The sequence below is a fragment of the Drosophila pseudoobscura genome, chromosome X (assembly GCF_009870125.1).
Source record: "Drosophila pseudoobscura strain MV-25-SWS-2005 chromosome X, UCI_Dpse_MV25, whole genome shotgun sequence".
In the NCBI taxonomy this organism is placed as follows: Eukaryota; Metazoa; Arthropoda; class Insecta; order Diptera; family Drosophilidae; genus Drosophila; species Drosophila pseudoobscura.
The window spans coordinates 43,055,581-43,071,747 of NC_046683.1; positions in this window are offsets into that span (position 1 = coordinate 43,055,581).

The following is a 16,167-nucleotide window of genomic DNA, read 5'->3' on the forward strand; positions in this document are numbered from 1 at the left end:
GGGATTGTGGATTGCGGATTGGGAGAGAAGCCAGCAGCTAGCAGCTAGCAGCTAGTAGGTAGGACAGGGACTCGACTCTAACCATGCAAAAAGATAACAATGCAAGTGGCCTGGCTCATGGCCATGGCCATGGCCATGTAATTGTTGCAAGTTGGAAGCGGTGCAAAATTTAAAGCGCAATTTCAAAGCGTATGACAAACAATAAATCACCCAGAACCATCAGCGTGCCCCCACTATGGAGGCGAAGGAAGTGGTAATAGTTAAATAAGCAGCGCGAGTGGGGCCAGCGCTACCTACCTACGGGAATGCACTACTACTGTATATTCAATTCAATGAAATTATCATACTTCCATACTTGCACAGATACACAGATACGCAGATACATATGCATATATGTATAGAGCTTATGGGGCAACTTCTTTCATTCACTCAATTTAGAGCTTCTCTGCTTCTCTTCCTCTCTCTTTTTGCATATGTTTCTGTCGGATTAACTAATGCGATTTTGCTTGGTTACGATGCATCGAAAGAGAGAGAGAGAGAGGGCGAGAGAGAGAGAGAGGGGGGGGAAATCGTTAAAAGTGTAACGACTCTGCCAGCGGCATCGTAATGCTGGGTTTCGCATCTTTGGCATCAACACCGAAACCCCAACAACCCAATATCCATGGGGGGGCATACTACACACACACACACACACATGCATACGTATGCATAGATACATAAATGATCTTGTAGGTAGCCGGCAATGATTGCTAAATATTGGATTGACTGGAAATTATGCGTTTCTATTTGGGAAATTTCACGTTTATATGGTTATTGTTGATAGTCGATAGCCAATAGCCGATAGCTGATAGCTGATGTTGCTGTGGCGGCTCTAAACGATTTCTAGACATTAAAACGAATGGCATTCTTTAAAGATAATTACCTCTTTTTGATGATCGAGCTATATTAATGATCGGGCTTATTGCCAATATAAAGGGAATACCCCCTGTATAAATTACAATTACCATCTGGAGAACTCATACATTATCTGCCACTCATTAAGGGATCTTAAATCATTGGGGAATGTACCACAAAATAGAATAGAAGCTTAGAGTAAACATTTCGTTTGTTTCCGTTTTTGATCTTTCACTTTTGTTCTCTTTTTCTATTGGAATCACATTTTGCAGCTCTTTCAATTATTTAGCCTCCTCCCTGGGAAGCATTCATCAGTTAACAGCCTGAACAAAAACTAATAAATGCCACACATATTCTGATTCTCAGTCCCCATTTTGCCATTTTCCATCCTACGAGTTTGTCCGTCTCCGTCTCCGTGTCCGTCTATGTTTTTTTTTTTTTGTTTTCTACCCCCGGAGAACACATGAAATTCGCATAAATGTCGCCAGTAAAAACTAGCAAATACAAAACAAAAATGTCTATTAAAGGCATTGGCACAAAATTTTTAATTGCTTGACAACATCAAAACACATAAAAACACAGGACTTTCTGCTGGAGTAGCAGTGAATGCACTCGTAGCTGTGGAGCAGATGGGGGCCGTGGGATGAGATGAAAAGGAGATGCAGTGGCAACCACTCAAAATATAATTCAGTTTGCCACTGACCAGAAATTGGTCGTCAGACCAAAAACCAGAACCAGAAACCAGACGACTCCCATTCCCATTCCGCCAGTGCCCATCACCAGACCATCCCCATGCCCATCCCCATGCCCATCCCCATCCCCATACCATCTCGATGGCTTCTGTGCATTCTCTCTGTGATTTCATTTCGACTTTCTACTGATAAAGGCCCCGCGCGTCTCTCGGGGAACACCAAATACTCGTACAATATTTTTTTTTTTCGGTTTTGTGTTTTTTTTTTGTAGTTTTGGTTGTAGTTTTGTCGTCTCCTACTGTTGTCGCTCCAAAGCATTTTGTATTCAAGAGTTTGCACCATTTTTGCATTCGATTTGAAAATTCTTTTCGGCCTCGAGGAGGCGACTCCTCCTATCTATTTTCGGTGTTGGTTTATTTGGCTCTTGTTTATTTTGGTATAGTATTTTCTTTTTATGTTTGATGAAATCACGTACAAACGACTTTGGCTGGGCCGAACAAATTTGTATGGCAATGAATGGGATGAGATCGGATGGGATGGGAGCGTGATGAGAACAGAGTCGTAGTCCTGGTCCTTCGTGAGTGTTTGGGGTTTTTCTAACATTAATAGATAAAGACATTTAGGATCACTTAACCTTATAGCCTCTCCAACCGAGGTGCCAGTCTTTGGGCGGATATCGAAAACTTCTCAACTAAGGCACGATCAACTCACGCTTCCACCTCTAGCCCTGGTTAGCCGGCATAGGTTCAGTCCGTAGGTGCAACATGGTCGTAACACAAACACAACGAACAAGGCTGGCCAGCCAGAGTGGCGGTGCACGTGGAGGTGGGGCTGCTCCTGGCCAAAGTGGATATTCAGTTGTTGTGCCGGCTGCTGCCAAAGCTTCCAAGCTAACGTGTCAATTGTCAGAGGGGCCGGCGGTGCAGGGGCCGACTAGAGGTGTCGATGTGGCAAGAGGCAGGAGGCAAGAGGCAAGGGGTGCGAGGAGAACAGAAGAAGGCTGTGCAAACTATCAAATCAAATTGGTGGCACAGCACAGGATAATGTTTTGAGCTGCGGTTAGTGGAAGATTGCTTGCTGTTTGCTGCCTGCACCCAACCACCCACTCGTCCTCTGCTCTTTCCCTTTCTCTCTCTCTCTCTCTGGGTGTTTCTTCTTTGTACATTTTTATTTTCTGCTGAAAGTTGTCATTTTAATATCAGGTACTAGTGGAGTACAAGGGTATCTCATACTCCTTTAACCAATATCAGGGCATATTTGTGTAGAGCTTATAGGCTTTAAACTCTCTCTAAAATATCTTTAAATTTAAGGCCTTACCAGGTACAAAATGGAACTATTTTTAATAGATTATTTTTTACAACAAAGAAATCTGAATCTGAATGGCGGGCACTCGTATTCGGTAGCCGCACTGTCGACTCCTTTGGTGTTTGGTTTTTGGTGTTTGGTAATTGGCTGCTGCTTTGTCACACGAAGGCAACATGCAAAATGGCATTCCTATCACATGGCACCACCCCACCCCACCCCCACCCCAGCCCAGCCCAGCCCCCTCTGACCCCAGGCACCTTTTGTCTCTCTGATGTGCTGGCCACAAACTACGTGATTTTTATACCCGATACTCAAAATGAGTATTGGGGTATATTAGATTTGTGGTAAAAGTGGATGTGTGTAACGTCCAGAAGGAATCGTTTCCGACCCCATAAAGTATATATATTCTTGATCAGCATCAATAGCCGAGTCGATTGAGCCCTGTCTGTCTGTCCGTCCGTCCGTCTGTCCGTCTGTCCGTCTGTCCGTCCCCTTCAGCGCCTAATGCTCAAAGACTATAAGAGCTAGAGCAACGATGTTTTGGATCCAGACTTCTGTAATATGTCACTGCTCCAAAAATATTTCAAAACTTTGCCCCGCCCACTTCCGCCCCCACAAAGGGCGAAAATCTGTGGCATCCACAATTTCGACGATACGAGAAAACTAAAAACGCAGAATCGTAGAAGATGCCTATATCTTCTAGAGTGCAAAATCTGAACCAGATCGTATAATTATTACAGCCAGAATCACGAAAACAATTTCACTCTTTCTCGCTCTGTCTCACTCTAACACACAGGTTTCATTGTCGGTTTTGCCAATTGCAAAATATGAGTTCAAGGATCTCAGAACCTATAAAAGCCAGAGCAACCAAATTTGGTATCCACACTCCTGTGATATCGGACCTTGACCGTTTCCTGTCCAAATTTCGCCACACCCCCTTCCGCCCCCGCAAAGGACGAAAATCTGAGGCAACCACAAATCTCAGAGACTATTAAGGCTAGAGTAACCAAATTTGGTGCACACACTCCTTTAAGATGTCACTATAAAACGTATATCTCAGAATTTCGCCCCACCCCCATCCGCCCCCACAAAGGACGAAAATCTGTTGCATCCACAATATTGCAGATTTGAGAAAACTAAAAACGCAGAATCATAGATAATGACCATATCTATTAGATTGCTGAATCTGGATCAGATCAGACCATTTTTTTTAGCCAAAAGGAACAAATCAATTTGCAGTGGCTACGCAGCGCCCGACGTCACGCTCAGACTGATTTTCTGTCTCTCTCGCACGCACTCTTTGTCGTGTCGTTTAATATTAGCGGCGTCTGCCGGAGGAGAGCCATACTGACTTAGTATCGGGTATAACCTTAGAGTTGCGGTGTCCGCAGCAACTCACAACGTTCCCCCTCGTTTCATTTGTTTTTATTATTATTATACATTTCTTGTTGTTCCCGCTGGCTGCTGTTGCTGCTGCTGCTGCTGCTGCTGGTGTTTGTGGTTTTCGGTATTATTTGTTGCGGCAAGTACACCACGTGTCATAAAAGTTTACAGACGCACGGGTGCAGGACACGCCAGTCCCCACCCAGAGAGCGAGCGGGAGAGAGCGAGACGTGCGATAAGTCCGAGGGTCCAATATGTCGCGCATTTTACGACCACACACGAATCACTGTGCTCTGATCTAAATTAAGTTGATTCAATCAAGATTTGCGTGTGTTTCTGTTGCTGTTTCTGTTGCTGTTGCTGCTACCGGTCTGTCGGTCAATGCATTTGTTTAATGCTTCTCGGAACAAAGCCGGGACCGAATTGGACTGCTCAATATGAAACGTGAATCGATTGCTGTCGGGGAGGCATTCAATCGCTGTAATCCTGGTAAGCACTTGATGGCTTTTTGGGCCATCGCTTTGATGTTCCGCCGGAGAAGCCAAGCCGTTGCGAATGGCTATAAAAGAATCGTAAATAAATCCCAGGTATGTGCATATGTTGTAAAAAATGTTGGCCATTGTCAAACGGAAGACCTAGAACATCGAAAGTGAAGTCATTTTGTTGAAAACGAATGTTAGAATTTAAATAAAACGGCAGGGATATTTAATACATTCAATACAAGATATGAAATTTAATTCATCGACCATTAGGGATTTTCTAATAAAATAGGCATTTCAGTCCCCCAAAATGGCGAACCCTTGAGGTCAATACCTAAAATCCAAAAAAAACCCTTCCTTTTTTTTAGTTTAAACTTTAAAGTCAGTTCCCATCGCTTTTTGCTGTTCAGCCATGGAGCACAGCCCGGCCAAAAAGATCTCTGAAAGATCCTCAGAGAATTATGTTGTTCAGTGTATGGTAATAAATCGAAGCACCGGTCTTTTTGGCATACGGAAATCTTGGAGCACAGATTTTTGGCAATGGACTGGAGACTGGAGAGTACATAAAACTGTAATATAAAATGGTAATTTCGAAATTTTATTTCTCTAAAATCTGACAGTAATTTCATTTAAATGACAACGCCACACGCCTCCACCCCGCACCCACACCCACACCCCGTCCCCCATCCCCCATCCCCCATCTGCCATTTCCTGATCCGAATCCACTCCACCCACTTCCAGGCAAGGAGATGGCCAAGCAGATGGAATCGCAGTTGGACACAAACGTTTATCCCTGTCAGGTATTAAATCTCTGTCTCTCGCTCTCTCTCTCTCTGTCTCTCTGTCTTTGGCGCTGGCTCTGTCTCTGTCTCTGGCTCTGTCTCGGTGGCGTTCTGTTGTTTGCTTGTTTGGCTTGTACTTTGTTATTAACTCATTTCCGTTATGCCATAAATATGCGAGCACGACGGGCCCGGGCAATTAAAACAATTGCAAGTTAAAATTTACTGCAACCTCAGCCGGGGCTCTGCTCTGCTGACTCATAAAACCAACAAGATGACCATTAAATTGTGCACCACTGAGGTGGGTGGGTGGTTGACCGGCTGTCCAGGAACTGAAGCTGAAACGGGCTTCCCTGCGCGGGCACAGGGCAGCAGGAGTGATAAAATCTCATGAAGCACATTTCGAAAACTACTTACTATATTCCATTTAACGATTCTCGAAGCTAAACATGATCTAACCTGCTGCGAGGGCGATATGGCTAGAAGGACATTTTAAAGGCATCCTTTAAAGCTATTGGCAAAGCACACAGCCATTAATCGATAGAATATTAGCCAGTTGGCCAGCAGTTAAGTAAGCTCTGCCCACTGTCCCATGTTGTCAATATATATTCTTATTCGCTATCGCTCTCTCTCTCTCGATCTGTCGCTTTTTGGTTAAGATTCGCTTGCACTAGGGCAAGTGGAATTTAATAATAAGGTGACGTCGTCCGCTGTGGTGAAGACCATCCACCCTCACTCGGCGCTCAGAGAGGTACATATGTGCTAGAAAGGGACAGAAAACGATTCACGTTCTGCACGTTTGTATGCATACGACAAACGGATGGTCCTCGAAAGAGAGCATCTTGCATTAGGGCACGTGCCATTCAGCACTCACTTCTCACACATCGCACAATTGATCTTTAATCTGACACTCTCTTGAGCCGACCATGCCTTGAATCAATCAACTGACTCGTCGTGAACGCCCACCCTTCGCAATTTTTCCACCTCTTTATCTATTATCCATAAAACACCACAATAAACTTATTAAGGATATCGCAAACTACGCTACTGAAAAGGCTCAACAAAATGAGTGCATATTTGTATGAAATTGGGATAGTATTTCGGCTAGCTGAAATTCGACTCGTTGGCTAATCTCGTAAAGAGTAACTGTCATAAATTCCTCCACATTAACCAATTTGGACTGTAGCAAGGCCATAAAAGAGGGCAGGGGTAGAGGGGGGAATAACAATAAAATTAAAATGAGTGAATTGGATTCTCAGTGTCCATCCTCTGTCGGAATACGAGTACTTATCGCTGCCGCCGCCGCTGGCCTGCCCTTGCCGTCTCCTTTGCATCATTTTCTCTGTCTCAAATACTTAAAAGGCGACAAGACAAGCCTGACACTAAGAATTGAGATTCCTTGGCTTAATTATCAACGCATAATGTTTTTGGTTGATTTCATCTGCATATTCTTTAGCCAAAGGACGGCGAAAAAGAGGAGGGGAAGGAGGAGGAGGAGGAGGAGGAGGAGGAGGAGGAGGAGGAGGAGGAAGAGAGAGAACCGCAATGCCAATCTTAACAAAAACGACGTCGACATTGTGTAAACATTGTGAGAGACCTAAAATTTATGTACAAGCCGAACCGAATGGAGAACGAACGAAGCCGAACCGTACGACTCGTCGACTCCAGTGCAGTCTCGGACCAGATCGGAGCAGAGCAGAGCAGAGCAGCGCTGGAAGGGGGCTCGCGACAGCGACAGGGCCTCTTTCGCAGGTGAGAAGTGTCCATCTTAATCGAAGCAATAAATACACTTAATGAATTTCCTGCACTCGGATGGAGGAAGGCCGCGTTCCGAACTGGGTTTCAGACCTCAGTCCTCAGTCCTCCGTCTCAGCCTCAGCCTCAGTCTCAGTCTAAAATCCACATTCTATTGGTCATACAATGGCGGGATGTTCCTGCTGTTGCTTTTGTTGGTCTTGGTGTTGGTGTTGTTGTTGTTTCTGTTGTTGTTGTTATTGGACATTGCGTGGCATTTTCGCACCCATGGAGAATGACTTTGCATCGCATCTCGCGTTGTGTCTGGCTGTGGCTGTTGGCTGCTGGCTGAGGCCCAGTCCCAGGCCCAGGCCAAACAATTCGCTTGGCGATCGTCTCGAAACCGTCGTCCAAAGTGTCATTAAAGTCCTTTAATTTATAGCAGAAAATCAAGTAAGAAACATGCAACGACTCTGGCCATTTGGATCTTTGGTCTTTGGTCATGGTTTTCGACTCTGTCCCTGGGTTTGAGCTCGAGTCCGAGTCTGGGCCCTGGTCTCATTCCCATTCCAATTCCCAGTTCCCAGTTCCATCTTGCAACGGTTGTTTGTTACTCAGTGCAAATGGAAATGGCAAAGAATCGAATTTTGCTTTTAGCGCGGCCTGTTTTTTAAGTTTTTACGAGAGAGAGAGAGAGAGAAGTCTTGTCGTTTTCACCCGAACATATGGCTTGAATTTTGTTACCAGAAGAACCACTAGAAGAAACAGGGAGAAAGCGAGGCGGAGACAGGGGCAGAGGCGGAGGCAGAGGCAGAGGGGCGGGGCAGCACAAAGCCAAACATGAGGGCCCAAGCCGCATCCTCGTCTATAAGGTGTCGCCCCAGTTGGACGTTTGAGCGGAAGTCCACGGCGACAGTGGAACATGTTAAAGGCACTCAAGTTTATACGTTATACAAACATACCCATATCTACATATTTTTCAGGCCAAAGTGACTGTATTACTATTAAGGATCGTGCTAGGGCGTAACGGGTTCTTCGAAAGTGATCCCAAGTCATTAAGGCAATACCCACCATCTGTTCGACCAATTGTCCCTTCTCAAAACAGTTTATAGCTTCTGGACAGACTGGGGATTGACTGGGGATCGATTGGGTAAAAGTGAAGCTCAAGTCTCTCCCTTTCGACCCTTTCGACCCGACCAATCCAACCATAAAATTCTTATCGATCACTGGATTAACTGGTTAGAAAACGGTTTTGAATCTGTTTAATGGCCTTTTGATGAAAGATCTTTATCTTAATAGAATCCTTATAAGAAGAATTACATGGTTTTCCATTGATGCTGGAATGATCGTAAATACTCGAGTGTTAGATGAGTTCCTAGTAAAGTGTGGAAGCCATTCAATTGTTTTATAGCCTGTGAAACAATTGAAGATATTCTTTTCAGAGGATACCAGTAATCTTTGAGTTGTAAGTTTTTAGGTACCTGATTCTGAATAGATTTGAATTTAGAGATTTCGGACTCTATAGAGTCTATTGAGACTAGAATTTCCAATAACTTTTCTCCCTCTACTTCTTACGAGCTATAATTGCAACCAGAACTCCGAAAGAGAAACCCAAGCTATCCACCCATGTAAATGATACGATCGGACCCCTTTCTTTTGTGGTTTTTCCTACTATTAGCTGGATTATTAGAAACACATTTTTCCGATCTCCTCAGCACTTGATTTGTTTCAAAGCCCCTAGCATATAAACAGAGAAACGAGTCCAACTAATTTCCCACCATAAATTGTCAGCGAGAGCTACTATTCAACGCTTGATTTCGTCCCCCAAAAAGATCCACCAAAAAATAAAAATACAAATAAACAAACAAATTGAACGCCTGCCTCACTAAACAAATTTGTGACCCCTGTGGCAGCAGCGGAAGAGGCAGCGGCAGCTGAGGCAAATGTTTCACTAAAAAATCAGATGGGAACGGGGAAGCCTACGAATGCCCTTCGAAGACAGATAACAGCTGTTCCAGAGGTGGATGGGATGGAATGGAACGGAATGGAATGGGTGGATGCTGCAGTCTGGAGGTGGAGAATGGAAACAAGGCTTGTTAAATTCTAATTATTATAATTAATTACCCCAGAGCCAGGGCCAGGCAAATAATGGTCAGTCAATAATAATAATGATACTAATTGATTGAATTATGGAGCGTACACCGAGTTGCGCAAAATCACCGCCGGGGGGCGACACACGGACAAACGGACAAACGGACGGGCATACAGAGCCAGAGACAACATCGAAAACAATTTGTGGCCAACTCTGGTTGCGGCCCGGCTCGCACCAAGTTTTCAACACTCGCCTGGGAATATTTATGAATGCCACAGCCCGAGACGGGGAGCGGGGAGCGGAGAGCGAGGAGCAAAGAGCGAGCCACCAAGCAGTCTCTGGCTCAGACATTTATCCCAAAAAGAGTGAAATACAAACGTGCGACGCCCAAAAATAGACATCGAAAACATGCTTCGCAGGCACCCAACCGGAGGAGGGGGCACTGCCACTCCGTATCTGTATCTGTGCTGGCGATTATTGAATGGGGTCCCTCCCCCTCTCAAAATTGTAGAGCCCCCCACCCCCTCCCCCGCGTCCTATCGGGTTTCGAGTGTTTCGTAAGCGTTTGCTTATTTTTGGCGTATGAAAAGGAAAAGTGTAGACAAGGCGACGTTTTTATGGTAAATGATTTATGCCACCAGCGGGCGCACCGTCAAGGTAATTGAGTGGGAAATGTTGGCTGGACTTTTCTCAGTTTCGGTTGGAAGAGTGAAGGGATTGAGAAATGGAGGCAACGAGGAATGGAGGAGCCGAGAGATGTGTCGCAGCCATGTTGTTAGCTGCTTCAAAGACAACGCGAACGACTCGCGGCAAGTGTAATTAATGCTGTGAATTTTGCATATTTAAAGACCAACTTCTGCCATCATTCAGCCGCCAAGCGTATCGAGGATCCTCTTTGCGGACAGAGGTACGATCACTAGGTGGCAAGGCTTGTAAAAAGCAATCAATTGGTACCCAGAAGGTAAATAAAAGTAGATATAACAACAAAATATAAGCACCAGCAAAATAATAAATACGAATAGTTAAAGTATTCCTAAGTAGAGACCCAAAACCTAGTTTCCACTTGGTTTAGCCAATACAAGTAGAAAAGAAATTTGTCACATGATTTACAACATCATAAACATGTCAATCTGCGAAAGATCGAGATCCAAGATCTCCCATTGGAGCGCCGTAGAGAGTATATGGAGTTCGGACGTGGATTTTCACCCGTCTTGTTTATTTTATATGGCCACAACTGCAGCTGATCCTCATAAAAAGCCGCGACACCAAATCCTCGTGGCGTGGCAAACGAGCCGTGGTCCCGTGGTCTCTCTTTTTCCATGTTGCATGCAACACACACACACACACACACACATAAGAAACGTGTCAAGTTAGTCCGCTCGCTCCAAAAGGGGAGTGTCTGTGGACACAGGGAGGATGGACGGCGAGCAGGAGGAGGGACGCACAGACAACCAAAAGACGAAAATTTATTACGGAAACTTCATTGACAATTGTCACTGCAAGCTGGCGGCTGTGACGACGCATCGTCGCTGGTGCTGGTGCTGTCGCAGTCGCAGTCGCAGTCGCTGTCGCAGTCTCTGTCGCCGTCTCAGTCGCCGTCACCGTCGTTAACTAAGTGCGTTGCGGTGTTGGGGATTTGTTTGGCTGCACATCGCATCCTAAAATAAGCAGCAACATGTGCTCGTGAGCGGGGCAGAGGGGCGCAGATGGGGACGGGGACGGGGATGGAGCAGTGGGCAATACTTGTCTATGGCAGCCGCTGTGGCAGCTTATGGAAATCATATGGCGAAATGTCACCAAAAAGAAAAACATCCTAAAACCGAAACCCAAAAGAAATACTCGGTACATATTTATGGATGGAGTAATCGGTTTAAAAAACTGTTCAGTTAGCCTTTAAAGGAAGCCTTTACACTTAAGAGGAGGGAAGGCGGGAATATACATAAAAATAATAACAAAAAGTAGAGAAGAAAGCCCCGAACTCGGAATAGTTACATTTAGACTCTAATACTTTCACCTAAATTTTGATATTAATAGAAAAATATCTGATCTACATATATTTCATATTTGAATTAAATATATTTCCTGCAAATTGAGTAAAATATATTTATTTTAGGAGTTTTATATTTATATATAATTTATATTATATATATTTATTTATATATTAAATATGGACCGCATTCAACTTAAACTTTTAAATACATTTAAATGCAAGTAAATGAAAAGGAATGAAATTCTATTTAATTTTCCTATATTTTTGTATTTAAAAATCAAATACAAATCAAAAATAATTAAAATTATTTCTGCTCCTCTCATCTCTTCAGATTAATATCTGATATAACCGATCGAAGCGATCGAAAACGGTAAGATCAATATGAAATGGTACCTCCATATCTCGGTAAGGCGGTGGCTGAGCCCAGTAAGGAAGGGTTCATCTATACTATCCATACTATTGCTATGCCCATAAGTATATGTAGATATAATTTGATATAAAACCAAATAACTTGGCGCCCATATGGTACCACTAAACATTCTCCTAATCCCTTCGGCCATATCTCTATATGTGTTGTATGTCTTTCTAATTCCCAGTGAAGAATCATTCCAAGAGAAAGAGAAAGCGAGAGATCTCTTCCAATGCCGTCATTGGGACGCGTCATGTGATATTAAGTGAAACACTTTGTCAACTCTCAACGACCGGGGAGGGGAGGATGAATCAGTATGGGGGGGGGGGGGGGGGGCAGACTGTTGCTTCTGCTGTAGCTATTGGGGATGCCGCCTGGTGTCCTCCTGGTGGTGCTGGAGCACCGGATGTTGTTTGGTAATTATTTAGTTCTCGCTTCTGCTGCTCGGGCGTTTGATGTGCTTCGGTTGGATTTGCCTCTCTGATATATATAATAACATATTACTGAAGCGCGTCCAATAAGAACAACACATCACAGCACAGCAGAACACACCATGCGACAACATGGGAACAACAAACAACAAACAACAAATAAACAAAGACATCATCAATAAAAAGCAGTTGAAGAAGGCCCAATACGAACACACAAGCCGGCAAGCCGGCAATCCGGCAAGCCCTGCACTCCAAAACCCATCAAATAAACGAAACGAAGTTTTGGTTTTGGTTCGAGGGCCGCTCTCCTCCCATATCCATCCCCCCGCCCTCCACCATCCGCCATTCCTCCCACGGCTCACAGACAAGACATTAACTCTCAATTGGGGAGTGAGATGGGGAATGTTGATGGGATTATAAGTGATTTTCATCAAAAATGCAGCGCACGACAAGAACAGATATAGCGTATAGCGTATAGCGTATAGCGTATAGCGTCTATGTGTGTATGGATAGGGATCTATACGGGATACGGCCTTGTTAAAACTTTTTGAAGACAAGCGACGTGATAACTCACAGCAAGACATCAATCGATTCGTCACCGTCCCAGGCAATCAGCCAGCAGAACTAACCCAACAGATCCGACTCGACTCGACTCGACTTGACTCGACTCGACTCTGCCCGGTGGCCGCCCTCGGGGCCTTAAAATATTATTCATAATTCCATAAATTTAAAGGCCCCAAGGAGGAGAGCGAGTGGCAGTGAGCAGTAGCCGCAGAAATGGTAGCCCCTGTTCGGGCCACGCGCCTGCGCGTTTGTCATATGCAAAAGGGACGGGCAGGACGGGCAGGACGGGGGAGACGGACACGGACACGGAGACCCTTGGACCAGCGCTCCTCTTTGTACGCCTGCTCCGCTACATTAAGCTTAATGAACGTGTTCGGCTGTATTGGTGGATGGTGGATTGAAGATGGAAGATGGAAGATGGTGGATGGTGGACAGGGACGGGCTGGTGCTGAGGCTGGTGCCGTGGCTGGTGTCTCTGTCACTTGTCGGTTTAGCGTTCTGGCCTGTTCTGGCCACTGCAGGGCCCTGTGTCCAGGCCCTGGGACACCGATGGCCAAAAGTCGCAGTGATTACCGAGAAGCGACGCTCGAACCGCATTAGCGTAGAAATATTTAATTAATGGTAATTTATGTGCACGTAAATTGTGCAAAGTGCGACGGAAGCTTCGGGTTGAAGGCAGTCGGGCAGAGGCCCCGAGCAGCCAAGGAGCCGCAGTGGCCCGCAGTGCCACTCGCACTGGGAAGGGAAGTGTGCCCCCCCGCTGTTTCTAGTTAACATTGGAAATTTGAAAGGTTAATAGGGTTTTTTTTGGCCGACGCGTCGGTGTCAGTAGTGCAATTGCACTGGGTTAACTGTCATTGCGGACGGACCAGTAGCCGGCTAATGGAAGTGAGCAATCAATGTTGTAAATCAGCGAGGAGTCATCCGGGTAAAGGTGGTACCAGTTCCAAGACCTGGTCAGGTCTACTGTTGCACTGTGCTATTAGTCATCAGCAACGGCACTACAGTATTTGGGCGTTTCATTCCTACCACAAAATGTTAACAAACAAATAATGAAAAAGCCCAACTTTGGAAGATAGCTTTTTCATTTGAATAGCCCTTAATTTACCGAAAAAACCTGAAAAATACAGAACGATTGGATTTCGAGATATAAGCAGAAATATGACCTGCCAAAAAAGGAACTGGTTCTTAAGGTTGGGTTACGAAAGTGCATAACTCTGCGAATTGGCTGGGACTATCTGTAACACATTTTTTCTTGCCAATAAATGAATTATTTATTGTTCATTTTCCAAATGATAAAATGTCAAAACCTTTCCTGTTGGTTTCTTATATGTAAATCCGCTCAGGCAGTTGACGTTCTGGCGTTACGTTACCAAATTCCCGGGTAAAAAATTATCCCGTCAGCCAAGATTGGGCCAATATTCTGGGTATTTTTTAGATTTTCAATAGAGACTTTGAGGGAAAAATCATCTTTCTTATAGGAAATAACAGTAAAAGAAAACATGACTATAAAAATACCAAAAAATACCGAAAAATGTAAGTTTTAATCCGAATTTTGTACTTTAAAACGCGTTCCCATCCAAGTTGATGAAATCATATGTAAATTGGTTAATTTAGTTGTCTGTCAATAAATTTAGAGACTAATGACTGGACATCAGTATATGGAAATCTGTTTTTATTGATTGTTAAAGTTTTTATGGCCCCGGAAATGCCCATACAATGGCAAGAATCTTACCTTTTAACCAATATCTGATCAGGATATGAATTGATATGAATATGAGATGGGGCACCAGCCCACTAAGGACCGATAATGACAGAATGGACCCTGAATGGACCCTTAAAGAACCCCAAACCGATTCCAATGCGAGTGGCAGTGACACTGAGGAATGCCATTGGATGTACCCAGTAGCCCGCTAAATATTTCGCCCCCCGCCCCGCCCCGCCGACTGGTACGAGTATGCAAATTTTCTAACTGCTACTGCAACGGCCATCTACAAGTCACCTTCCTCGCACTAAAAACTAATAAGATGTTGTATCGTCATGTATGTATCTGCTCCTTGGTTATCCGTATCTGCGACTGCAACTGCGACTGCATTGGCCATGGCCAGAACTGAACCTCAGGCATCTACAGCAATTCGCAACTGCTGCTGTCCGCTGATAGCTTCTCATTTTATTTCACCTTGTCACGTGCTGTTTCTGTGTGTGTGTGTGTGAGAGTGTGGCAATTTCCAGCACATCAGCAAAAAATATATCTGACTACCTACGCGGCGCTCTGTATCTGTGACTACAGCTGTAGCCAGGGGCGTAGGGGCCACAGAATGCTGGATAACTTTATCGGGCTAGTCAGCAGATGGATGCAGCATTCAGAGATAGCCAGTGCTGGAGCCCAGGATCCTTACCCAGAGCAACTTTTCCGACTACGCACCTGGTACACACTCGTACGGGTCTAGCTGTATCTGTATCTGTATCTGTATCTTTTCGGGTGTATCTTTCGGTTGGGGGAAGCTGCTGGAGCTTTTTTCATTAAACGGTAATTTCACACCGCCGAGCCAGGAGGCAAGGAGCCAAGGAGCGCAGAGGCGGCAGGGGCGACAGGGGCGACAGGGAGGGAAGACTGGCTCAGTCGCGTACGCGCTTAGAATTTTTCGGACATTTATCGCCAGGGCTCCACCGTCGCGACGGCTGTCGTCGCATCGCATCGCATCGCGCCGCTCCTCCAATCTTCATCGCTGCCCAATTACAAGCAAGTTAAAATCAAGTACGAGGCATTGATTAGTTGCATGACCAACCAGTGCCAAACCGGAGGGGACAGCCATCGATGGAGCCGCGGAGAAAACAGAGAAAGATGGCAGAGCGGGCCGGCAGATGGCAGATGGCAGTTGCCAGTAGAGAGAGAGATTAAAATGTAATCTTTAGCGCCGCAGTCATATGAAACGTGTTCGATTAGGCTTCAGTTCGGCTCGGCCCGGTTCCGTTGGGTCCTCTGTTGGGTCTTCTGTTGGGTTGGGTTTGGCTTTGCGGACTGCCCGGCCAACCGCTGTGCCCGCGAGTAGGTGGTGGCGGTAGGACGTGGGCTCTAGCAGGACCCCCCTCTGGCCAGCGTAAGTGCTGAAATGTGTCCTACCTACGCGAGCTGGAATGGGAATGGGCTGGAATTGAATTTGCCAACGGATTTATAGTACCTACCAGTGTACATACATATGTATGTAAGAGTATGTATCTGCTAAGAAATTGTTTGATTATGTTAGGGTTTAAAGCTATTTGTTGTTTCCTCGATTGGGGGAATGAGTTTCATAATTCTTCCATAAAATAATGAAATAAATTAAAGGTACGACTTCTGTCATAGAGAACAGACCAGCTTGGAGAGTCCTGGGGAGAACTGCCCACAATTTCACATCGTGGCCACATTTGACAT